Source organism: Danio rerio, chromosome 24 (genome assembly GCF_052040795.2).
Source record: "Danio rerio strain M-AB ecotype USA chromosome 24, GRCz13ab, whole genome shotgun sequence".
In the NCBI taxonomy this organism is placed as follows: domain Eukaryota; kingdom Metazoa; phylum Chordata; class Actinopteri; order Cypriniformes; family Danionidae; genus Danio; species Danio rerio.
Genome location: NC_141044.1, coordinates 18017883 through 18044980, shown reverse-complemented (window position 1 = coordinate 18044980; position 27098 = coordinate 18017883). Strand labels below are relative to the sequence as shown.

Here is a 27098-nt window from a genome sequence, read left to right as displayed (position 1 = left end):
GCACACATCAAACGGACTCAGAGCAACAATATGCAGCCGTATTAAATCAGCGTTCAATAGTGGCTTAAAAAGAAAGCAGTGGTCTATGAAGCAGCAGTCTATAAAAGCAGTGGTCTAGAAAAAGCAGCGGTCTGTAAAGCAGTGGTCTAGAAAAAGCAGTGGTCTAGAAAAAAACAGCGGTCTGTAAAGCAGCAATATCACTAATGTTGGTCCCTCGGTGCCCACACGCAGTTATAGTTCCTCTAGTTTGCAAGCCACTTTAGCAACATGCACTCACGGACGCATTTGTAGATTAAAACAGCCCAGGAATAAAACGCGATCCAGCTGGGGTGACCGCAACACAGGCTACAGCCAATCTTATCCACAGACGCTGCAGGAACGGAAGGGGCAGAGGCGGGACCAGCGGGACTCTGGTAGTGACGCACAAGCGGTGCTTCAGTACACAAACACACACCCAAATCCTCCCTTATATACACACCCAAGAGTTATACGATTGGCTAATAGAAAAATCACTTGTGATGACACCAGGTGATCCCACTACACACTGTATGTTATTTGATTAACAATTTAGAGGGTAAATATTTTTTTTTTTACAAAACAATGAAATGACCAGATTCACTGATACAAGCACTACTAAATACAAAAAAAAAAAAAAAAGAATAACAAAGAACATTTTGATTTCATTCTGACTTGATGTAACCTCACAAAATCTGAAGTCATCACTACTTTGCGGTGGAACAGTTTGTTCCTAGGATGACCGATTATTTGCTAATTTAGAGATGGTGTTAGATAAAAATCTAGGATTGTTATGATTATTTTCTATCAGTTTGCGCAGGTGCTCGGTCCTGGCAGATTTTAGAGCCCTCCAGTATAGCTGGACATACTGTTTTTGTACGCAATTCTAAAGACCTCTAAATTTGTTTTTTTCCATTTACGTTCCAGGGCGCGGGTTGCTGTTTTGAGCGCACGAGTATGACTATTATACCATGGTACAGTTTTAATCTCTCTAGCCTTTTTTAATTTGATGGGTGCCACAGTATTTAGTGTGCTAGTAAAGATGGCATCCATACTGCTGGTTACTACATCAAGATCATTTGAGTTTGCGGGTGCATTACGAAATAGAGAGAGATCAGGTAAGTTATTTATAAATTCATCTTTAGTTGACGGAACAATAGTTCTACTAGGGCGGAGTATTGGAGCGGGTTTGCTAATTTCAGGTAAACACAGCTTATATAGTAAGAGGTAGTGATCTGTAATATCATCACTTTGTGGTATAATGTCTACGTCAATAACCTTGATTCCATAAGACAGAATTAGATCTAATGTATACTTTAAGCGGTGGGTTGGACCCACAACGTTTTGCTTTGTCCCAAGTGAGTGTATTAAATCCATAAACGCGAGCCCTAATGTATCGTTAGCGTCATCTATGTGGATGTTAAAGTCACCTACAATTAGCATTTTATCAGTTTTGACTATCAAGTCAGAAATAAAATCCGAAAATCATTTTAGAAAATTGACATAGGGTCCTGGGGGTCTATATATGGTGAATAAAGCGAGAGATAACATAGGTTTTTGCATAGTATCTGGAAGCTGAACATTAAGAGCTAATACTTCAAAGGAGCGAAACATAAGTCCGTTTCTCTGATTAACATTAAGGAAATCACTAAAGATTGATGCAACTCCACCACCATGACTCGTAATTTAGCGATATTTCTCAAATGAAAGAAGGCAGTTTTTGTGACATGGGATATATGGTTTTCAAAAGTTAGATTGCTGTCTAATATGACACCCAGATCTTTTATAGTAGAGCTAAAGCTAACTTTGTATCCCTCTAATTGTAGATTGAGTTGCGAGATCTGCTGAGTACAAGATTTAGGCCCAATAAGTAATAATTCTGTTTTGTCTGAGTTTAAGAGAAGAAAATTGTTGGTCATCCAGTCTTTAATGTCTTTGATGCACTCAGTTAGTTTAGACAGTTCAGACGTCTCGTCAGGTTTAGTTTAAATATATAATTGAGTATCATCTGCATAGCAGTGAAAGCTGATCCCATGTCTTCTAATAATGTCTCCCAGAGGTAGCATGTATATTGTAAACAGCAAAGGGCCTAAAACTGATCCTTGAGGCACCCCATACTTTACTTGGCTGACTTGTGAAGGCTGTCCATTAATATTCACAAACTAGTAACGGTCAGTTAAGTATGACTTAAACCATTGTAGAACTTGTCCCTGGACACCTGTAGACTTTAAGCGATTTATGAGGATATTGTGGTCGATGGTGTCAAATGCCGCACTAAGATCGAGTAAAACTAATAGCGAGATGCACCCTTGGTCAGCTAAACCTGACGAGACGTCTGAACTGTCTAAACTAACTGAGTGCATCAAAGACATTAAAGACTGGATGACCAACAATTTTCTTCTCTTAAACTCAGACAAAACAGAATTATTACTTATTGGGCCTAAATCTTGTACTCAGCAGATCTCGCAACTCAATCTACAATTAGAGGGATACAAAGTTAGCTTTAGCTCTACTATAAAAGATCTGGGTGTCATATTAGACAGCAATCTAACTTTTGAAAACCATATATCCCATGTCACAAAAACTGCCTTCTTTCATTTGAGAAATATCGCTAAATTACGAAATATGCTATCCATCTCAGATGCAGAAAAGCTAGTCCATGCTTTTATGACTTCGAGGCTGGATTACTGTAATGCTCTATTAACAAACTTCAATTAGTACAAAATGCAGCTGCCAGAGTTCTGACCAGGTCTTGAAAATATGATCATATAACCCCAATTTTATCCTCCTTACACTGGCTGCCTGTTAAGTTTCGTATTGAATTTAAAATATTACTTCTCACCTATAAAGCTTTATATAATCTAGCTTCTGTTTATCTAACAAACCTTCTGTCTCGCTACAATCCAACTCGCTCTTTAAGATCTCAAAACTCAGGGCTTCTGGTAGTACCTAGAATAGCAAAATCGAGTAAAGGAGGTCGAGCCTTCTCTTTCATGGCTCCTACACTCTGGAATAGCCTTCCTGATAACGTCCGAGGCTCAGACACACTCTCCCAGTTCAAAACTAGATTAAAGACCTATCTGTTAAGTAAAGCATACACTCAATGCATCACTTAGCGGGTTCCACACAGGCTCCTACATCTTGCTTATATACACTATGAACAGCAGCTATGCTAATTATTCTCTTTATTCTCTATTTTGACCTGGGGATACTTATCCCGAGGTCCTCAGATTATGCAGAGTCACTGATTGGATCCAAGACCAGCGATGAGATGATCCCAAGGTTTCCATATGCGGGACCAGGCCATATCCTGAGCTGCTGCTGCGCTGATGGTCATGGGGAGTGGAGAACATGAGTCTGATTCCAGCGAGGCTCCAGGGACAGACGAGTCTTCACTGAGGCCATCTTCCAGCCTCCAACACGGTGACTGAAGCTCTGTACAAGCCTTTTGGTCAGCGGAGAAATTAAAATGGTCGTGCCCAACTGAGTCTGGTTCTCTCAAGGTTTTCTTTCTTCACTCCTATCAGGTGAAGTTTTTTTTCCCTCTCTGCTGTCGTCACTGGCTCGCATGGTTCAGGATTGGTAGAGCTACGCATTGATGAATTTGCTCTTCAGTGTTTGGACTCTCAGTAATGATTTCAAATCACACTGAACTGAGCTAAACTGAACTGAACTTAAACACTAAAAACTGAACTACACTGTTCCAGTTACTATGACCATTTATGTGAAGCTGCTTTGACACAATCTAAATTGTAAAAGCGCTATACAAATAAAGCTGAATTGAATCTTCATCACATCATGGGACTCTTGCAGAAATTATGTTATGTTGATTATATTATGTTGGCATGCTGCCCACAAGGTTATCTGCGCCAATTCTATCATTTTAATGTTAATCTATTCTCATAAACATGCTCATTTGTAGCTGTAAATATTTACATTAGATGTCGTCCACCCTGTTGTTGTCTATTGGAAGATATGCGTCAATAGAGCCACCATTTTAGTACAGGGCAGTGCTCCTTTGAAATGAATGTGAGACCAAAGTGCAGTGGAGGACTGTGGACACCTAAAGCCAAAGATATATACACATACACACACACACACACATATATATATATATATATATATATATATATATATATATATATATATATATATATATATATGATTGTTTTCCTGGTGGTTATTATGCAAATATGTTTTTAAATTACGAAAATTATAATTTTACATCACTTTTCTACATCGGTGTATAAGTGATTGCACGGCATTGCGACGAAGAGCTTGTGTTTGTGTACATGCAAATTTGTTATCCTCCCTCCCTGTTAAATTTGATCTAATCTGTGTCCTGAAACACACCCACTCTCCTGCTTTTACTTCTCATTCTAATGGAGAGGGCGATTCATTTGTGAATGAATTTCCGTTATGAACAAGTTTTTGGCACCCCAGCATCTTCTTGACTTATTTAATTTACATAGCGTGCTTATTTTATTCAACAAAATTAGCATAGACATAGTATTTAGTGCGAGTGTGAGTATTTAGAAAGAGACTAGTATTATAATCAATACTTGTTGAGCACAAAAGTTCATAACATACAAAAATGTAAAAAACTAAATCTTACCCATGAAATGTGATGCCTTTGTGCTTTGTTTTATTTGTTTGCTTGTTATTACAATCATACACAGTGCTAAAATCCAGCATCTTTAGACTGGCTTTGGTCTTGAATAGTGCAGTTGAACGACATTTGTCCTGGGAGCACTGTACAAATGTGGCCTCGCTATTGACGCATGATCAGGGTTTGTATGCCATATCTAATGTCCTATCTATGATTTGTAGTGCAAGTAATCTGACCGTTTAACTGTCGTTTGTTGTTCTTTGCCATTTAGCATCAACAGCAGCAAATTAATTGAAAGTCCAATACATTTATAAAATAAAATGGATAGATGAATAAATTCCAGTCACCGTGCAACTGATACTCAACTATCATTGGCTCATCTGCATTTGAAAGGAGGGGTTTATGACAGGTCAACTGAGAAAATTGTCTCAATAGCCATTTATAATCTCGGTTTAGTCAAAACACACAATAAAGGGAATCTTTTACAAAACCATGGTGCTTAATATAGCTGCTTGATGCATCCCAGACACCAATTTTTTTATGATTTATAAATAAATGAATCACTGTCTGAGCATCTGTGATTAGGCATAGATTTAAACATACATCAGAATTTGCAAAAGTATTACAGCAAACTGTGAGCACCATTTATTGTACACTATTGGCGTCTGATAGAGCATTTGGGCCCAGAAACTGTGATGTGTGATGTCAGGCATATCGAGTGAATTGGAGTCATTCTTGGAGTGTAATGCATTTCTTACGGTAGATCTGCGTAGCTAACTATGAGGATGGCCACAGGTCTTCGCAGCAGCACCTCCAGTGTTTCTGCAGGCGGGCCAAAAGTAAAGCCACTTGCTCCCCTTTGAACGCTTATGTCTGCAGTCAGGCTTGCATGTCGCTGATATGAGCTGTGAAAGTGAATATAATTATTGCTCATTAAACACTAAAGTCACAGTTCAGTTCAAATGTCAAAACACAGTACAAGGGAGAATTAATGATGCCTGTGCAGTGGAAATCATGTTATTAGTAATAATACGAAAAGAAATAGGATGTGACAAGCCTTACCTGTGTATAAAAGTGTTTTCTATACTTTTGCATTTAACTTTAAAAGCACATTTTGTAGCATGATGTATACAATACAATAACCCCCCACCCCCCACCCCTATCCAACAGAAATATAAAACATTCGTTTATTTTTTATTACTATTATACATTCATTCTTTTCTTTTCGGCTTAGACCCATCCAGCACATGTTCCAGGATGCCCTTCCAGCTGCAACCCATCCCTGGGAAACATCCATACACACCCATTCACACTCATACACTGCGGACAATTTAGCTTTTAGACCCAGCCGTTGCTCGAACCAGCGACCTTCTTGCTGTGAGGTGATAGCACTATTGCACCACTGCGTCACCTACTATTATACAATTTCTATATTTTAAATAGTGCCATATCATGAATAATATTGCAAATAAAAATATCGTGTTAATATTATTATCTAATAGTACATATTAGGCCTACATAGATTAATGACAATACAGGGTTATTAAATGATAAATTATATTATTGAATAGTATATAAAATAATTTGTATCTTATATATGTATATGTATATGTCCGTAGTGTGTGAATGAGTGTGTATGGATGTTTCCCAGAGATGGGTTGCAGCTGGAAGGGCTACCGCTGCATAAAACATATGCTGGATAAGTTGGCAGTTCATTCCGCTGTGACGACCCTAGATTAATAAGGGGACTAAGCCGAAAAGAAAATGAATGAATGAATGAATGAAACTGTATTAAAGCATTTGTATATATATTCAACACATAACTATAACAATCTCCAATATAACATTATTCCAAGAATTATAAAATGAATTTATAATTTTAATTAGTATGGTAATATAAAATATTATCTGGTGAAATAATATTATAAACATATAATGTTAAACTTTATAAATAATAATAATAATAATGATAATAATGATATATTATTATTATTATTATTATTATTATTATTATTATATGCAATAACTAAATCTTTCAAAATTAAACAGATTTCAACATTATCTATCTAACATCTACATGTATATGTGTTTAGCATATATTTCTATATGTATATGTGTGTAGCATATATTTTAAAATCTAATAGAAGAGTGTGGAAGTCCTGAGAGTCAATGCATTAAAATATTTTTTCTCTCGTTTTTGCCATAATCACGACTTCATTATCTTGTGATGTCCGCATAACAAAAAGTAGTTTTCTCTTGATAACGACTTAAAGGTGCAGTAGGTGATTGTCTTCCGAAGCATTTATTGTTGTGCTGATTGAAAGTCTCTTCACAGTCTAATAGTAATGATTAAAGTAAATGATCTAAATGTATTTATATGTATTTTTATATTTTGGGTAAGGCATAAAACAAAAAAAGTTCATCCAATTAAATAGAGTCGGACCGACATCTCATAATTCCGTAGCCCAATCTGTCTGTCAGCAAAAGCAGATTTGAACAACTGCGCAGCCTTTTGTACGCAGCTCCACCGACCGCCGCGCGTTCACAAGAGAGAGAGCACGCACGATCGGTAAAAACCTGCTGAATCAAAATTTTTCAAAAACCTGAATCAATATTGGAGTTACCTTTGCACACTGGAGAAAGGATGACACCATGTCCTAAGGATTTCTCTTAGACAGGTAATGTTCTGTTTTAAAACTGTTTTAGCTTCAAGCAAAGCTGATGTAACGTTGGATGTTGTTGTTACAAATGGGTTATATCTTCACAGAAGTGTTGTTCAGCTACTAAAATCTTCCGATGAAAGATTGATAAGACTACTTTCAGTTTCATAAGGGACCTTTTACAGCATCCATAATATAGATTTTAATTAGTTTAACAAAACACAACTAAATATCGCTATTCTGCCTAGTCTCTCCCTATATTGTTTACCATGCAACTCTAAATATTTGCTCTGAAATAGCGTGTCAGTTTGGCTGGCACGCCGCTGGCTCTTTTGCTGTGCTTGTGTTCAAGGAGGCGTGGCTCTAGGGACTGTGATTCAGAGATTTATGCTAAGCTTTCAGCATTGTGGAAGATCACCTACTGCACCTTTAATTGTCTTGTCATATTGACATAATAAAACGTTATATCATGATGAAAACATTTTTTTTTTTGCTTTTATTTATTTATGTATTATTATTATTATTTTTTCTGGCCAATGCCTGAGTCTGCACCAGCCATGCGAACAGGGAGAGAATAGCCTAACTGCAGACATACAACACATTAAAGGCGTTCAGAACTGCCATAATATGAGTGTCACAGACTCTGTCCCAGCAATTCCCCTCACTAACCAGCAGAGGTCACTATCACCAGCTTTCTAAAAAATTCATCACCCAGAATTCCCTGTATCCTCTCATTGCGAAGTCTTGTTTTGCCCTGCATACATTTCTGACTGTTATTCCTTGCCTTCTGATTGTTCTCTCATTGCCAACCCGGTCTGCTTAACAACCCTGTCTCATCTCACCGCCTGCCCAGACCTTTGCCTGCTGTTGGACTCTGATTCTCTGCTGCCAGCCCCGATCTCAGCCTGTACCCTGATGCCAAACATTATCTGCCTGTCATTGATATTGTCTCTACCTCCTCTGCATTTCATTATTACTGTTTATACCAAAACTCTGTTGTACATCAGTTGTTTAGTAAACATACTGCAAATGGATCCCTCTCTGTCAGTGCATTCATTACAGAAGACTTCGCCACAACCAGATCCTGCAGCCATGCAACAGTTTTCCACTGAGCTCAAACCACAAGCCCAGGACCTCTCTGTTCTTCAACAACTAGCCCATTTCACCCACCTCATGGAGGAGTTGGTAAAAGTCCTGCAAGGCCTGAATGTCACCTCACCACCACCTATGGAGAACTCTCCTATCGGAGAACCCTGGCAACCTTTATAACCCACGTCTGGCATTTCCTGATAAATATTATGGCAACCTAGCTAAATGTAAAGGATTTCTACCTAAGTGCCTACTCTTCATCCCCAGACAACCCCACATGTACATCATCGAGAAAAGTAAGATTGCATTTGTTTGCTCTTTACTCACTGACAAAGCACTGGAATGGGCCATCGCTATCTGGCATCCCACCACTCCTGCCTTTGCAACCTTTGAGAGGTTTCTGCAGAAGTTCTGCACTGTATCTGAACACCTGCAAGGAGCTCGCAGTGCAGGGGAGGAATTATTAACCCTACAACACGGGAATCGAACAGCCGCCGATCCGCTCAGACTCATTGGTTGGATTATACTTTAAAGACACTCTACCACAAAGGCCTTACAACAGAGCTACAGGCAGAACTGGCTTGTCGTGATGAGGAAAAAACTTTAGATCAATTCATTAAACTTTCAATTTGCCTGGACAACCTCATACGAGCCCACCGACCAGCACAACATTTTCTACAGATTACAAACCAACAATCAAACTTCTCTTCCGCTAATGCCCGAGAACCCATGCAAATTGGTCATACTCAGTTTACCTCTGAAGAACATGAACGCCAATTCCAACATAACCTCTGCCTTTATTGTGGCCAGCCAGGACATGTCAAAATCCGATGCCCAATGAGACCCTCTCCTAGAACACTCCCGGTGAGTTCAGCACTTCGTTTACCTACTAATAATCAATGCTTTGAAGTTCCCATTACTTTAACCATTAACGATGATCAACGTGACAGCCATGATCAATTCAGGGGCTGCGGGGAACTTTATGGATAGAAACTTTGCTGATGAACTTCACATTCCCTTGCTCACTTGTATTTTTCCCATTGCAGTCATCGAGGTAGATGGACGCCCCCTAGGGGAGGGAAGAATCAACCACTCTACACCAATGCTATCACTCAGAATGGGCTCTCTTCATTGTGAATCCATAAGACTTCTTATCATTAATTCCCCTCAATACTCTGTCTCTGTCCCCTCAATACTATGTCATCTTGCCCTGGCTGAAGAAACACAACCCAGTTATTTTGTGGCGAGTGGTGTGGATGAGAGTTGGGATAAGTTAGGATAAAGTATGTGTACAGGAGTGTTTACAAGTTGTGTTGCCCCTTCAGATTAATGCAATTTCAACAAAAGAAGAACTTGAGCCAGATCGGGACATCCTGAAGAAATATAATGACTTGACTGAAGCATTTAACACGAAGAAGGCCACCAAATTACCCTCTCATTTTGAGTATGATTGTGCAATTGAACTATTACCTGGAACAACACCCCTTCAGGAAGAATTTTCCCTTAATCCCAAACAGAAACAGAAACTATAAACACTTATATTGTGGAGGAACTTAAAAAGGGGTTCATACATCACTCTATGTCATCTGCATCAGCTGGCTTCTTCTTCATGGGTAAGAAATATGGTGGATTATGCCCTTGTATTGACAACAGGGGGCACAATAAAATTACAGTTAAATACCAGTACCCTGTCCTTCTAGTCCCAGCTGCTCTGGAACAGTTACGCACAGCTAAATACTTCACAAAGCTCAATCTGCCAAGGAGGGTCACAAGTGGAAAATGGCTTTCTTTACCAGTAAAGGCCACTATGAATACCTCATTATGCTCTTCGGACTGGCAAACAGTCCTTCTGTGTTCCAGGCCTTTATCAATCACAATTTCAGAGATATGCCCAAACAATGGCTCATTATCTTCATAGACGATAATCTGATCTACTCCAACTCCCTCGAAAAACTTGTCGGTCATGTAAGGGCAGTACATCAATGATTAATTGAGCATCAGTTATTTGCAAAACTGGAGAAATGTGAATTCCACCAAACATCTATCACTTTCCTGGGATATATCATTGGCACAGAGGGCGTGGCTATGGTCGAACAAAAGGTACAAGCTGCGTAAAAATGGCCCAAACCCAGAACAATCAAGGAACTACAAAGATTTCTAGGCTTCGCTAACTTCTAACGACGCCTCATCTGAAATTTCAGCACGGTAGCTTCTCCACTCACAAACCTGACAGGGGGGTGGGGGAATCCCTAATCAAGTGGAATGATGCTGCAGAAGGAGTCTTCATTAAATTTAAAAATTGCTTTGCAACAGCACCCATTCTTAATCACCCCAATCCTGACTTACCATTCACTGTGGAAATTGACTCATCTAATACAGGCATAGGCAAGGTTTCCACACCAAATATCACCCATGGGCTTTCTTATCCCATAAACTATATGGGTATATGGGTAACCGAGGACTTCTGGCTATGAAGGCCGCCATGGAAGAGTGGAGACACTGGTTAGAGGGAGCAAAACACAGATTTACGTTAATCACAGACCACAAAAATCTAGAGTATTTACATTCAGCTAAAAGACCTTATCCCAGGCAGGCTAGATGGGCTTTATTTTTTACCCGGTTTGATTTCAATGCACATATATCCCAGGCTACAAGAACACTAAAGCAGATGTACTATCCTAACTATTTGAAGAGGACGTTGTAGAGCAAAAGGATGAACCAATCATAAAAGATTCTTTTGTTTTGGCACCTTTTCTCTGACACATGACAACCAAAATCGCTCAGGCACAAGACCAACAACCACGCCCACGGAACTCCTTAGCCGAAAACACTTTTATTCCAACCACCATCCGAGAGCAAATCCTCAAAGAAATTCATTCAAATGCCAGCTCCGGACACCCTGGCATAAGCGGAACAATGGATCTAGTACAAAATAAGTATTAGTGGCCCAACATGCTATCTGACATCACCACGTTTATCAACAACTGCAGTTCCTGTAATATGCACAAACACTCACGAAGATTACTATTACAACCCTCACCCATTGCTCACAGACCATGGTCCCATATCGCTATTGATTTCATAACAGATCTCCCTATATCTCAAGGTAACACAAACATACTAACCATAATCAATAGAATTTCTAAAGCATGCTGACTCATCTCCATTCCCAAATTACCCGCGGCTCTAGAAACAGCAGAATTGCTATGCAATGATGTCTTCCATTTCTATGGGATGCCAGAGGACATTGTATCAGACAGGGGGCCCCAATTCACTTCAAGAGTCTGGTTGTCAATTTTCAAGAGCCTCAACGTTAACATTAGTTTAACTTCTTTATTCTGGGCTGAATATGCACAAAATTCAAAAAAGTCAATGACTGGCTACAACGCAGCAAGAACACTTGGAATTTAGCACACACACATTTATTACGAGTCATTAGAAGATTTAGAGAACAGTGGATCACTGTCACCACCCCGCTCCAGCATACACACCAGGACAAAGGGTATGGTGTCCACCCTTGACCTCCGAAAGAAGTTACCCTGCAGGAAACTCAGCCCCAGGTACGTGGGTCCTTTCAAAATTAACAGACAGATTACTTAAGTTTCATAATCGCCTTGAATTAGCCACTAGTTACCGCATCTCTCCCACTTTTCATGTATCACTACTCAAACCTGCTGCTGGTCCTGTGGAGGAGGAGAGGGAGTTGGCAGATGGTGTACGGGGTCCCCCACCATCATCGTTGATGGTGAGGAAGCCTATCAGGTGCATGACATCCTGAATTCCAGACATCGGGGTGGGACACTACAATACCTGGTAGATTGGGAGGGGTACGGTCCAGAGGACAGATTCTGGGTCAATAGAGCAGATATTCTGGCCCCTACCGTACTACAGAAGTTTCATTAAGATCACCCGAAAAATGCCGGCCCCTTGCCCCCCGTGGAAGACCCAGATGCCGCTTTCTCACATTAGGAGCCGTTTGCAAAGGGGGGCTCTGTCATTGACTTGGTCCCAGCAATTCCCCTCACTAACCCAGAATTCACAGTATCTGGCACTGATTACCTTGCACCTGATCCTCATTCCTACACACGCATATAAGCAGGTCTCACTCGCCTCTCATTGCGTAGTCTTGTTTTGCCCTGCATAATTTCTGAATGTTATTCCTTGCCTTCTGATTTTTCTCTCATTGACAACCCAGTCTGTTTACTGACCCTGTCTCATCTCGCCGCCTACCCAGACCTTTGCCTGCTATTGGACTCCGATTGTCTGCTGCCAGCCCCGATCTCAGCCTGTACCCTGATGCCGAACATTATCTGCCCATCTTTGATCTTGTCTCTTCCTCCTATGCACTTGAGTATAGAGTGGAGGAACTATGACGTCAATTTGTATGCAAAAACCCGGAAGCGAGTTAGCATTTTAGCACTTCCGGTTCCCTTGTCCCAAAGTCAATGGGTTTTTTGAATAGGGTTTCAGTAAAATTGCTTAAATAAGGTTTGTGGCAAACACAAATTCAAGATATTTTCACGTTTTGTTCAACGACATAAAACACATCAGTTACAGCACACTTTTGAATTTTTAATTCGGCCATACTTCTTTAAAAAGACATATGCTGGTCTTGCTGGGATTTGGGTGCTATGCTGGTGACCAGCATGAAATGCTGAAATGCATGAAATGCTGGTCACCAGTATGAGATGCTGCTGGGATGCTGGCGCTGGTATGCTAGTGACCAGCAATTCCATGCTGGTCACCAGCATCCCATGCTGGTCAACAGCACCAAAACACAACATATGCTGGTCTTGCGGGGATTTGGGTGCTATGCTGGTGACCAGCATGAAATGCTGGTGCTGGGATGCTAGTCACCAGTATGAGATGCTGCTGGGATGCTGGCGCTGGTATGCTAGTGACCAGCAATCCCATGCTGGTCACCAGCATCCCATGCTGGTCACCAGCACCAAAACACAACATATACTGGTCTTGCTGGGATTTGAGTGCTATGCTGGTGACCAGAATGGAATGCTGGTGCTGGCAATCCCATGCTGGTCACTGATAGCAAATTACATCTGGCCCAGATATGGCCCACATCCCCCACTTTCTTCTGGCCCACATACAGCGCGGAATGACGGCGATGACTCAACCTGATTGTGGCTGTCATAAGGATCCAAAAGTCAGCCACAACTGAACCAGATCTGGGCCAATATCTCAGAAAAAGCTTGGTCCATATCTGGGCCAGATGTGGCCCATACATTTTCTTAGATCTGGCCCAGCTGCGGCCCATGCAAATTCTGAAATCTGGCCCAGCTGCGGCCCATGCAGTTTCTCAGATCTGGCCCAGATGCGGCCCATGCAATTTCACAGATCTGGCCCAGATCTAGTTCAGTTGCGGCTGACTTTTGGGTTAGATGTGGCTGACATCTACATTTGGTAGCTATATAAATCACATTAAAAGGAATGCTTAGTTTAAATTGCTTTATTTTAAAAAAAAATGCTTCAAAGGAAGCATATAAATTGATAAATACAAATATATAATTTATATAAATTATATAAATAGATGCATACAAAAAAAACAACAACAGATTGATCAATGCAATACATATAAATATATGAATAAGATAAAGAAATGCATACAGAATTATCACAAATTAAATGCAAATAAATATATATAAAAGTTAAAATTAGGTAAGTGGATATACAGAATAAGAAGAACATACAAACACAAATGTATATACAAATTAGATAAATAGATACAGAAAAAAAACAGAAAAAAAAAAAAAATATATATATATATATATATATATATATATATATATATATATATTTTTTTTTTTTTTTTTTTTTATAAAATGCATATTAATTAAATTAACAAATATTTTATAACCATATAACTAGAACCAATAATTAAAAAAGATATATAAAGGGCAATCCAAAAACAAGATCAGAGGCGAGGCAAGGGTCAAATAAACAAATGATATTTTACAGAAACAAGATAAACAAGTACAAGTAGACAGAACAAACACAGAAATCGCATATTTAACAAAAACATATTATTTAAAAAATTACAATGAAAAAGAATTTGTCTGATGAAGAGCCGGCGGCTCGAAACGTTACACGCTCTGTGTCAGCCTTTTTAATTTAATAAATTTGTATTTTTGGAGCCTTGGTGTTGCCGCCTTTGATTTACATTAAATAATTACAATTAAATATTTATTAGCATCTACCCAGAACCAAAATTTTTTTTTTAAATTAAATAAACTGAAAATCCAACAGGGCAGTCCAAGAGTGAGGTCAGGGGCAAGCAAGGGTCAAAGCCAAAAAAAAAACAGTCCAATGCAAAACATCCTGAAAATCGGAGAAGACAACAATTAAAAGGTGCTGTTTGCAGAGTACATACAGACACAACTCGATTAAAATTAAGGACTTTTAAGCACTTTTTTAAACACCTATTTTTATTTTTAAGACTGACAAGCAACGTATTGAACACCTGAAATGTATTCTCAGCAATACATAAAAACATTCCATAGGAACTACCTATCAATATATAAAAAATAAAAAATAATATTAATATAATATTTCATAGTATTAAACCTATTTTAAATGTGCTTGTGAAATTATTTTTTTTATGTTTTTGTAGATGGAAAGAGAACTGAAAATTAAATTACATTAAATTAAAGGACTAGAAATACTATTATATTGCTAAAATAAAACAAATTTTAGTAAATAATACTAATACGGAGTAAAAGTACATGGTACTATTTTAGCTAGTTACATTTGGAAAAAAAAAAATCGGATTTTCAATACGGACTTTTTTAAGTGTAAACTTGTTTGAATGGTTTAATTGTTTAATTACAAGACGACATAAAAAGGAATTTGCACTAACAAAGGAAGTTTATTTCCTTTAAGGAAGTTTAGTATATTTTCAAGCTTAGGAAGGTTTTATACTTCCTTATAATATTATTAATATTATAAAATATTTGAAATATTTTTTTACATTTTCTACATTTTTCAAAGCAGTGTTTTAAGAGCCTTATTGTTTATTTTGATAAATGTAATAACAGATTGCTTTGACCTGTAATGCCTGTACAATTTAGTGACGCTTTAAGACAGACTATGTATAAATCATACAAATACCTCATTCAAAAACGTTTCTAGCATACCAACCCCGCGACGTCAGACACAGCAATATTCCAAGATGGGGGTGCCTTTGTGATAAAAGCTCTAGTAAAACATGCCCTTTTCATCAAAATTGTTACATTAATCAAGTTTGGTTAATATATTTTTTATTAAATCAGAAAGCAATTTACGAAATAATGTAAACTCGATTGACTGCATCACTTCTACTACAAGACACTGGGAAGAATTTTTGCTAGGCGATGTAGGAAGATCTGACACTCAAAGTTTTCTCCATCAATTCATAGTCTGAAATCTTGGTAATTAGTGAAAGTACCTTTGAACTGACCGCAGATCTTGATGTAGTCTTTCTTGATCTGGTCTTCTCCACTTTCGATCCTTCCCTGGGTTAATCTTTACAAGGAACCTGCTGAATGGAAAAAAAAAATACTTAGTGATAAAAACCTGGACTATATCATGCTCTAAAATATTTGAAATAAAAGCAACATAAAAGGACAAGCTTGTGGTGGAGGTTTGCTAGAAAAATATGTGGGAGAGGATGTTGTGTGTGAGTCAGACTGAGACAGACTGTTGTATGAATGTGTGTTTTTGAGTGTATGAATGTGAGAATGCATTCACAAGAGTGTGTGTTAGTTTGAGGATTTTGCTATTTTAAATATTAGGGTCCAACAGAGTAATTTGTTTAGTTAAGTTGTTTAAAATTATTTTCATTGATTAAATACTTGCCCATATATAGATGTAAAGAATAACCAAAAGAAATAATGCATTAAAATGTCATTATATTTTATATTCAATCTGCAAATCATTTGTTGTGAAATTTGAATGACTTCCATTCAGTATATGAATAAAATAAAATTAGAATAAGAATAAAACAATAGAACTCTATAAAAAAATACTTCCTATCAAAATAAAGCAGGTGCTTTTACCTTAAGGAACTTTATTAGTAAGGTTCCCTGCTTCCAGTTAGTTCAACTTCAGATACCTCCATAATCTGTACTCTGGTGCTTCATTTGGTTCATGACTTAAGGCTGATTTATACTTCTGCGTCAAACGCCGGCGTATGCTATGGCGCTGACGCATAGCCCTTCGCCGTGGCCGTCACTGACGTGCACTTCTCAAAAAATGTAACTACACGTCGCAACGACGCCTAGCATAAGCTCTGCGATTGGTCGGCTTGGTAGCGCTGATGAGTCTGGGCGGGACCGAGAGCAGCGCGAATGTGAGCGAGCGATTGTTTACAAGTGTGGAGTACCGTGAAGGAGCTCCGGATGGAAAGTTTTGTTTTGTGTTTACCTCATAGTTAAAGTTGTTGTACGTCCACCAGTTCCTGCCTCAAAATGAGCGAGTTTGAGCCACTTGTACATCCCGGAAGTGTTCAGGAAAAGTAAAAAAGTAGCGAAGAAACTCGACACAGAGGAACATTTAAACCTCACTGCCAACTAGCGTTTCAGAAGTGTTAATGCAGACCGACAAAGACAGCGCGCAGAAGTATAAATGCACAGCCACGAGCGTTGAATGCGCCGTTGGTTACGCCGGTCCCCTGACGCAGAAGTATAAATCAGGCTTTAAGAGTAACTGGTGTCGCATTCCAGGTCCATCACAATCTGAGCTAAAAGGACAATATGACAAAAGACAAGACAAATATGAATACACATAACATACAGAATAAAACATTTAAAGATATAGTTTACTATTCTGCCACCATTTATTCATCCTCTACTTGTTTCAAAGCAGTTTGAATCTGTTAAACACTAAAGCAGATATTTTGAAGAATGTTAGAAACCTGTAACTATTGATTAACATAGTAGGAAAAACTGGGTTTGTGTTCATTCATTTTTTTCAGCTTCATCCCTTTATTAATCTGGGGTCACCAAAGTGGAATGAACAGTCAACTTATCCAGCATGTTTTACGCAGCAGATACTCTTCCAGCTGCAACACATCACTGGGAAAAACCCATACACTCTCATTTACACACATTCACTAAGGACAATTTAGCTTACCCAATTCACCTGTACCCAGGGCTGATAGTGGAAAAAATTCCTGAGCCTGAACTTTTTTTCCTTGCCCCTGAGGTGAGTAGGGGTGGGGGTACTATGTATGCAACGCACTTTTAACACATAACTTGTGGGCCCCTGGGCCCAAATATATTAACAGCCTATGTGTAACCCTGATCATCATTATTGTCAAGTGGCTCTTTTTAGACACATGCCAGTAATGTCAGTGACACATGCCAGTGTCAGTGATCTTGTGACATTTGCCAGTAGGTGTCAGTATAAGCACGTTATAAGCACATTAATCTTATAAGTCTCTTTGCTTTAATATTTAAAAATCATTAGGCAAATGACACCTGTTATCTTACATGCATATATGTTATGAGTTTTCAACATGCATTTTATTATAACTTTTTAAAGGATATTATTTAAAATACCTTAAAATGAAAATAAGTTAAATAATAAAATAAATGAATGAATTAAAAACATAGAGAAGTCCATATTGTAGGGAACAAAGGAACTGCCAGGATGCAATAATATACAGTACAACAGATAAGTGTAACCCCTCCCATACATAAGCATGCCACAATAAATTTGACTGACATGTACTGTCAAATGACTATATTACGTAGGAAGTATGACTACGAATACATAAAATAAATGCGTTTAAATTCGCCGGGTGTCGATGTTGACATGCAGCGCGACACTGAGTGACACAGGTTACTACACATGCCACTAGCGAGTGACACATGACAGTGGAAAACCGGACGTGCCACCGGAAGTGTCACTACACTTAGTGGCATGTGCCAGTGTCATCTGTACGTCAGATGTCGTGTCACTCCATGTTAAAACTGCTACTGTGAATCCGCGTTCAAGCGCACAGCCTCACACAATAAGCCAAAACTCGCCCCAAGCACCGGCAAAAACAAATAACAATGAATGTGTCGAGGAAAGAGTAAGGACATATCTTAATTATTTATTAATAAACTTATTCTGAGTCAGTGTCGCAAAGATCCTGACTGGCAATCTCCTCTTGGACTCGCCTTTAGAAATTTATCTTTACGGATTACATGAAGGAGTTTTTTTGTTTTCGATTTGTTTTATTTCGTTAAGTAATAATTTAAAGCTTTCTATAAATATATTTATTATGTCTGTGAGGCATATACATTTTGCTTCATTTTGTTAAAGCGCTCCTGTTCAAAAACCACACGACAGAAAGCGCATAATTTTGGTTTTCTTTATTTTATAAAAACGCTGTAACGTTTTTTTTAAGTATTACTCGTACTTTGTGAGCAAAAATGACGGATAACTTTAAATTGCTCCCACTGAAAAAATGCAAGTGATTGCTCTGGCGCCTCGATGCCTGCAAGCTTTTTATAAGCAAACTATGCGCCTAATAGCACACCTTCTTTAACGTTTAAGCTACCATTGTTTTATACTTGAACTGTTTTATATCTTTTATTTTAGGCAAGTCTCTGAGAAGGCAAACTGATCAAACAGACAATGATGGTCTTCCGCTGGGCGCTGTTCGTTAAAAAAAACAACTTATTTTTAAAATGCTCCAAACGTTTTTCTAAATAAGCTGAATAAAAAAAACGAAACTAAATATAAACCCTTTGCCATTAGGCTACATACAAAACTGAACTATTTCATAGCTGAAACACTAAGTTGTTTAAGGAGAAGGGGGAAATATATTTTTGTCCCGTCTATTGCTTCACCGTTATTTCGAGAATAAACCCAGCGTAAATATGCAGATGTCATTCCCAAAACATATCAGCGTATATGTGCCGAAAACGAAAGTTTCATACAAATTCTGAATGGATTATTGCCTGGAAAGTGCAAAGCACGCTCCTCTTATTATCACTAAAAAGCGTCACTAATCTTAGTTCATAGAGATCTCACAAAGATCCGTTATAATTTATAAAGCTCTCTAAATTACACAATTAATCTTTTATTTACATGGCGTCTACACTCAAAAGATGATTCACGAGCACACAAAATGGCACTTAATAAAACCAATCCGGCGCTTTCAGCAGTGAGTGAATTCTGTGAATCTAAAGAAATGACAGATCAATATCCGTGAACCTGATTTTTTTTTTTCCCCGCAGCCACAGTACGCCGGAAATCCGGCGTGGTGCCGGAACGCTATCACCCCTGTGTACCGCATGTCTTGTGGGGGAAACAGGAGCACCCGGAGGAAACCCACGCCAACACGGGGAGAACATACAAACTTCACACAGAAATGCCAACTGACCCAGCCGAGGCTCGAACCAGAAACATTTTTGCTGGAAGGCAACAGAGCTATCCACTGTGCACCGCACCACCTGAGTTTATGTTCAACAGAACAAAAAAAATATTTTGAAACAAGTGGAGGACAAAAGATGTCATTATTTTTGGGTGAACTATCCCTTTAAAATTTAAGTGTCAAGCATTAGTCTTAAAAACTTATGTATCACTACAGGAAAAAAAATCAAGTACCTCTTGTGAACAAGCAAAATCATTATGCCATTGTTTTCAATGGTTTTCTTTTACATTTTTCACTCTGAAATTATAACTTAAACATGCGATCCAAGGTAAATTAATCTACTTTTAACATAAAATAAAAAGATAAGATAAAAATAAAAGTTACGTCAACAGACTGTGTTTTTCCAGCTCACCAATACTTTCAAATTTTACATTTTCAGAAAACAATTCAATAAATTACCTTGTGGAAACATTTAGACTTTCTTTCAAATTTGATTTTTTTTAATAAAAGATATGTTAAATAAGCTATGACCTCACACAGTGATAAAATAGCAGCAATAAATCTTGTAATATTTTAATAATAAATAAAACATAAAATATATTATTTCAGTTCCCAACAACCAGTCTGACATATACAAGTTACAAAATATTTACAATATTGTACCTGGTGTGCTTGATGATAAAGTCAAACAATTAGTAATGCACTGATGTGAGAGTTGTCCTTTCCTTCAGCTTGCATCCTTGCATGATTCCTTTCTTTTCTGTAACAAATTAATACAATACAATCAATTTATAAAAATATTATTTTTACTTGCCACAAAACCATTTGTTTGGACTTGATACATATGTACAAGATTAATGGTGCAATTCAGTTTCCAGGCTGTTTTAAAGTAATATAAAACATAAGATATGGATTTTAAGCTTATTTAACACAATTGATTTTAGGTTTAATATTTCATAACACACTTAGACTTCTTTTTTAGCTAATTAATTTCCTTTATAAGTCATTTAACACATTCTGTTTCAACTGTGGATTTTTTTTTCAAACGTTTTGGCTTTAAATTTTTTTTAATGCAGACCAGTCTCAACAGTGGCCAGCATGAACCACATAACGTTACTCTAGTTTGATAAAACACACATTAACAAGCAAATCAAGATCATTAGGATTAACGTTACCAAAAAGAGACTGTTCGTTCAGTGTTTGAGCTAAAACCAGTAACGTTACAAAAGCAGAATTCGGCACCTATTACAACTGTATAAAACGGACAGCATATGATTCATTCATTCAAGCTCCCGTTTCGACGCTGTTCTTCATATAACACGTCTTATTGATCATTTAATTGGGAATGACGAGCGTAAAAGGACAATTGTAACTTAAATGAATTCGTTAAAACCCCGAGCACAATCAACTTAACAGATTAAGTTGAATTGACGGCTGCCATCATTCTTAGCCGTTTTTAGCCATATTATCCACATATAAGTTACAGTTTTATCATTATTCAAAACAGGGGCTTTTCTAACTAATAAAAACATTACCTGACGACAAATATCTCACAAATATGATTTTAAAATAATAACTTACCCGATATAAAGAAGAAGATGAAATGGCGGACATGACTTCACTTCCTCGTTTGAAAAAATTAACCGTCATTCACGAGGCTCCGCCCACTCCACCGTAATGCAAGGATGAAGCGAAACACATATTCGCCACCAGGGGGCAGTTTATGATTATGTTTTTAAATATATATATATATATATATATATATATATATATATATATATATATATATATATATATATATATATATATATATATATATATATATTAGGGTAAGGGTAATTAGGCAAGTTATTTTATAACAATGATTCGTTCTGAAACTGTCGAAAAAATATATAGCTTAAAGGGGTTAATAATTTTGACCTTAAAACACTTTTAAAAAAATTAAAAACTGCTTTTATACTAGTCGAAGACTTTCTCCAGAAGAAAAAATATTATCAGACATGCTGTAAACATGTCCTTGCTCTGTTATGTAACATGCTGTAATTCTAGAATATTTACTGTTATTTTTAATATTCAGTAGCTTGTTATATAAAAACTATAACACTTTAAGATATATTTACAATCAACTAATTGCTAATTAACATGCTTATTGATAGCATATTGTCTATAAAATTTGTTGACGCTGTTACAGGTGCACACACACAGAACCAGGATAGACTTTTGGGCCTTTCTATGGTGAGTTTGCATGTTGTTTCTGTTGGTTTCCTCCAGTTTCTTCCATAGTGCAAAAATTTGAAGTATAAGTGAATTTTGGATAAACTAAATTTGCTGTAGTTTATGATTAAGATAATGTGTGGTGTTTCCCTGCACTGAGGATTGTACCCTCAGGGCTGTGTTGCAGAAGCATTAGTATCTGATTGCAGACTTGCATATGCAAGCTGAGACACACAGTTTGACATGCAATGTCAGAAACAATGCACTCAAATAGAGCTAGTGACATCAAAGTGAGGGGTAGGGTTAGGAGCGGGGTTAGGTGTGCGCATTAAAATTGGTCAGATTTATTTTTATTATTTTTTTGTGTTCTGTAGAATAAGTAAATAAAACTTTGTTTTGTTTACAAAGATCAGCTTATTCACGAACACATACATGTTATTCACATTCTACTGCTCAGTTCTCTGACATTTTTTTTCTATATAGTTATTTTATTCCTAAACAAAACATTTATGTCTATTTAATATTCAAATTAAATAAAAAAAGAACAATGTTGTATGTGGCATTTAATCAAAGAAAATCATTATAAAAATGTAGAATTGCAAAAAATAACACCAAGAAAACAGCACTTTAATTCAGCATTATTAGATTATGAATTAATTTGTAAAATTGTTCATTAAAAAGTAGTACTAATAGCAAATTAAATCCACCCAGTAGGTGGCGGTAGGACACTGTCTTAATTCATTCAAATGGAACTGAACAAAACATTAATGGATCAAAACATAATAAATGATAAAACTCATTGCATTTATAGACATTTATAAACATACCAGGTAATATGAAAAAAAAAGAATTTTACTCATGCTGGAACATTTACATATAACAGATAATATAAATTATATTCATAGCAGCCTTAAAGTAAAAATAAATCCATTATTGAGGAAATAAACTGAATTAATATGTGATAAGGTTACAAACATATACTTTCCCTCATAAGCAATAGCTTATACCTATTCTTAATAACCTAAAGAATCATTTTCAATCTCAGAAAGTCTTATTTAGAACATGCAATGTTATTATTTTCAGAGAAGGTGTAGCGCTCTCACTGCCTGATGAGGGACAATAATGTTAATAAAACACAGGAAACACAGAACTGCTGATGCTTCACATCAGAGTCTGTGTTTTGTTTGAGCAGCAAGCCGCTCCCACTCATTAGGTATGCAGTCCACAGGCAGAAGTAGCCAATCGGAAAAATGTAAATCCTTGCATCACATTACATTAATTTACAATATTTATTTTCTATTTTCTACTTCATAAAATGAAAGTGTACAGACTTAGAAAGACAAATTAACTTTGATTTTCAATTTCTAATAATTTGTAACCACTTCAAAGACTCCCGTTCATTTATAGTTAAACCGGAACTAAAAATACACAACACGCACTACACTCAATGTGTCACACACGGGCCACATCTGGCCCACATACAGCAGGCCACAACTCACACTACACCCGGTGTGTCACACACGGGCCATATCTGGCCCACATACGGCAGGCCACAACTCACACTACACCCGGGGTGTCACACACGGGCCACATCTGGCCCACATACAGCAGGCCACAACTCACACTACACCCGGTGTGACACATACGGGCCACATCTGGCCCATATGTCTCCTGCCATTGCCAGAAGTGAGCCATATGTGCCTTAGTTGGCCCAGATGTGGCCCAGAACTGTATGCTATCTGGGTGGTAGTTTTGTCTTGCTTGTCCACCAAACATAGACCAGCATCACCAGCAATATTAAGCTGGTAGACAAGCATGACCAGCAAGCCGAAGCTGGTCTACCAGCATAACCAGCAAGACCAAGCTGGTAGACTAGCATGACCAGCAAGACCAAGCTGGTAGACTAGCCTGACCAGCAAGCCGAAGCTGGTCTACCAGCAAGACCAAGCTTATCTACCAGCTTCACCAGCAAGACCAAGCTGGTCTACCAGCATCACCAGCAAGACCAAGCTGGTCTACCAGCATCACCAGCAAGACCAATCTGGTCCACCAGCATCACCAGCAAGACCAAGCTGGTCTACCAGCAAGACCAAGCTGGTCAACCAGCAAAACCAAGCTGGTCTACCAGCATCACCAGCAAGACCAATCTGGTCCACCAGCATCACCAGCAAGACCAAGCTTATCTACCAGCTTCACCAGCAAGACCAATCTGGTCCACCAGCATCACCAGCAAGACCAAGCTGGTCTACCAGCAAGACCAAGCTGGTCAACCAGCAAAACCAAGCTGGTCTACCAGGATCACCAGCAAGACCAAGCTGGTAAACCAGCTAAACCAGCATAGACCAGCATGAAAATCATGCTGGTCTTTGCTGGTTTTTTCAGCAGGGTTGTTCCTCCTCATGCCTCATTTCTGTCATCTGTTAAGGTAAGCAGGCTGTGTGCGCGAGCGATACACTTACTTAAAAATGTCTGATGAAAATACTATAGGCAGATGTATACACGCAGTTTTAAAACTTTTAGAACAACCACAAAGCAAAACAGATGTATTTCCCACGTAAAAAAATATCCAAAAGGCACATATGGTTTTTGCGTATTTATTTGTTAATAATATATAGAGTGAATTATAGTATAATATACAGAGAGATTAACTCTTTGTCATGGACATTATTTCTAAAAATAAGCTTGATAAGTTGTCTGTAGCAGGGTGGGGCTGACGTCACAGATGAGCGCCCCGAGGGCACTGTAGTCCGTTTATAGCCTAATGTTAGCTTTTTAACTCTTGCGTTTGCATTTAAGATCCCAAAGTATTCCAAGTTGTATTTTCGTGTGAGGATTATCCGGCTGGACAAAACGTGTAAGTGTAATGAACCGTGTTTGAACACAGAGGTTATTATTTGCAATCTTCGAAAAGCCTATGGGAAAATCCTATAGGGATTTTCACGAGGGAACCAGTTTTATGCTAGCAGCTGATAAGCCTACAAAGTGATGTCAGTTCCTCCACTCTATTACAATTCTTACCAAAACTCTGTTGTACATCAGTTATTTAATAAATGTACTGCATATGGATCCCTCTCTGTCAGTGCAATCATTACAATGAGGGCAAATGCTAGTGCTCCTGATTAATGTACATTCATTATTATATTCACTGTAATATTTTATATCATTATTTACAATAATATTCTCTCAACTGTTACCACTTTAAAAGCAACTATATATGGCGCAAAATAAGTTGCTGCATGTATGATTTAAATTATGAAAAATGATGAAGATCCTGCTTTGGCTTTAATGCTTTTTGCAAGTTATTTACAATTACTTTAAAATTGCACCATATAGAGTTGCTTTACAATGGTTGAGGGAATATTATTGTAAATTATGACATAATCATATACATGAATATAATAATGAATGTACATTAATTATGAGCACGAGTGCTTGCGCTCATATAATGGCTGTTATCAAAAGAAAACAAATTTTTGTTATGTTGAAATCACAAGAATAAAAGTTGTTATGCCGAGATCACGAGATAAATAGGTCGTGATCATGACAAAACAAGAGAGCAAATTTTATTTTAATGCATGGCCTTAGGACTTTAGTAGAAGAGTGAGCAAAATGTGTGTCATATTTAGCATAAATACCCAAAGATTCCACACCTCAGGATCTTTAATGTAAATGACATCATTAATGGACTGTAAGGAAGATGCCTTTCTAATCAACAACATCCTTATGCTTGGAAAATTTTACATTCAGATATCTAAATATTTAAAGGTGAAACCAATGTTTTGTGCTTTTTATAATGAGATTCTTTCATATATCAAAACCCTTAAGATAATGAAAACAAAAGGTGCAATTAATCTTCTGTCTTTGAAAGAAAAGTGCAAGTTACAGGATAATCCCTAGTCCTTTTTATTTATTTTTTTAGTTATGTTTTGTTTTACTTACAATTATTTTACATAACATTTTATTTGTTCTTTATTTGCACCTGTTTCTCTCTTTTTTGTAACATAAAGGTGTACTGAGAATGCCAAGTTGTACATTACTATATGTTAATTAAAAAGAAAAAAAAATATCATTATACAACATCTACAGTATACAAATAGCCAACATTCTTAGGAGATCCTTTGAAGGAACAAATTGTAAATATACATAGAGACTAACACTGCATTCACCGATTGCAGACATTAATTACATAACATTCTGGGGTGCAATGCATTTAAACCATTTTAAAATGACCAGAAGAGCATCTCTTAATCGGCCAACCGTTTAAATAACATATCAACACACATTAACCCTCATTACATTATGCACTTCTTGTGATTATGTGACAGTTGTAGTAGCCTACAAATAGTTTAAGGTTTTATGCAAAGCAAAGCTACATATTTTTCAGTCATAAAGTTAAAGTTAGAGATTGCCAGTTGCCGCCCACCTCACCGGTTTGACTGAGATCCATCGGCCCACACAGGAGAGTAGGAAGCAAAGCACAGAGGCCAATGGCTCCGCCGGTTTATGAATATGGAAATATAAAACACACAGCCGGCTGGTAAAAATAAAAACCTTCGAGTCAAGTTAACATGAAGGTGAATTGCATGCTTGAATAGTGTATCACTGCCCCCATGTGGAGAAAGAAAGCAGTGGACAAACTATAGTTGATTAGAGGTTAGCATAAACAACATATTTACTCATCCTTATAGCCGTAAAAAATTCTATTACTGACACAAACAATAAGTGAACAGTGTATGGCATGAAAACATAAAGATATGAGCATTGAAAAGTACCCATATGAAACATATTGTCTATTTATAAAATATCTAGTGTATAAAATAATTTCCCCAGAAAATTACCACACAGGCCTATCAGTGATTTTTAAAGAGTCTAAACTCACTTTCATTGGCTGTCAAGCTGTAGTAACTAATTTCATCAAATAAAATTCCCCTTCGACGATCAAAGTGACATCGTTAAGCCAAAGATAACTTGACAGCGGCTGGAATGCATGAAGCTACACCTGAAGCTTGTTAAGTAAACTAGGATTATGAAAATGCAAATGGAACTGAATCATACCAGCTCTGCCTGTGTGGTCTTTAAGCATTTTTGTTTGTTTGTTTGCTTTTTTGTTAAATATGATTCAAAAACAGTTTGTGAGTAACTATATTGTGAG

The 27098-nt window shown here is 37.5% G+C and overlaps 2 long non-coding RNA genes across 8 annotated transcripts; both read right to left on the bottom strand.

Annotated features, from left to right (window-relative positions):
• Window positions 1-5047: 5047 nt before the first annotated feature.
• LOC147831033 (uncharacterized) lies at window positions 5048-26958 on the bottom strand. Its single transcript, XR_015524870.1, has 3 exons — window positions 26826-26958; window positions 26375-26480; window positions 5048-5529 (listed from the first exon to the last, which is right to left on the bottom strand). It is a non-coding gene; the product is annotated as an uncharacterized LOC147831033 (long non-coding RNA).
• LOC101885655 (uncharacterized) lies at window positions 14205-21386 on the bottom strand. Of its 7 annotated transcripts, none has more exons than XR_015524869.1 (5): window positions 21314-21386; window positions 20396-20492; window positions 16422-17104; window positions 15812-15901; window positions 14205-14706 (listed from the first exon to the last, which is right to left on the bottom strand). It is a non-coding gene; the product is annotated as an uncharacterized LOC101885655 (long non-coding RNA). The 7 variants fall into 7 exon arrangements; XR_015524865.1 differs by having other exon boundaries at window positions 14206-14706; window positions 15812-15904; window positions 16422-17505; window positions 19640-20492; XR_015524867.1 differs by having other exon boundaries at window positions 14206-14706; window positions 16422-17505; window positions 19640-20492.
• Window positions 26959-27098: the final 140 nt, after the last annotated feature.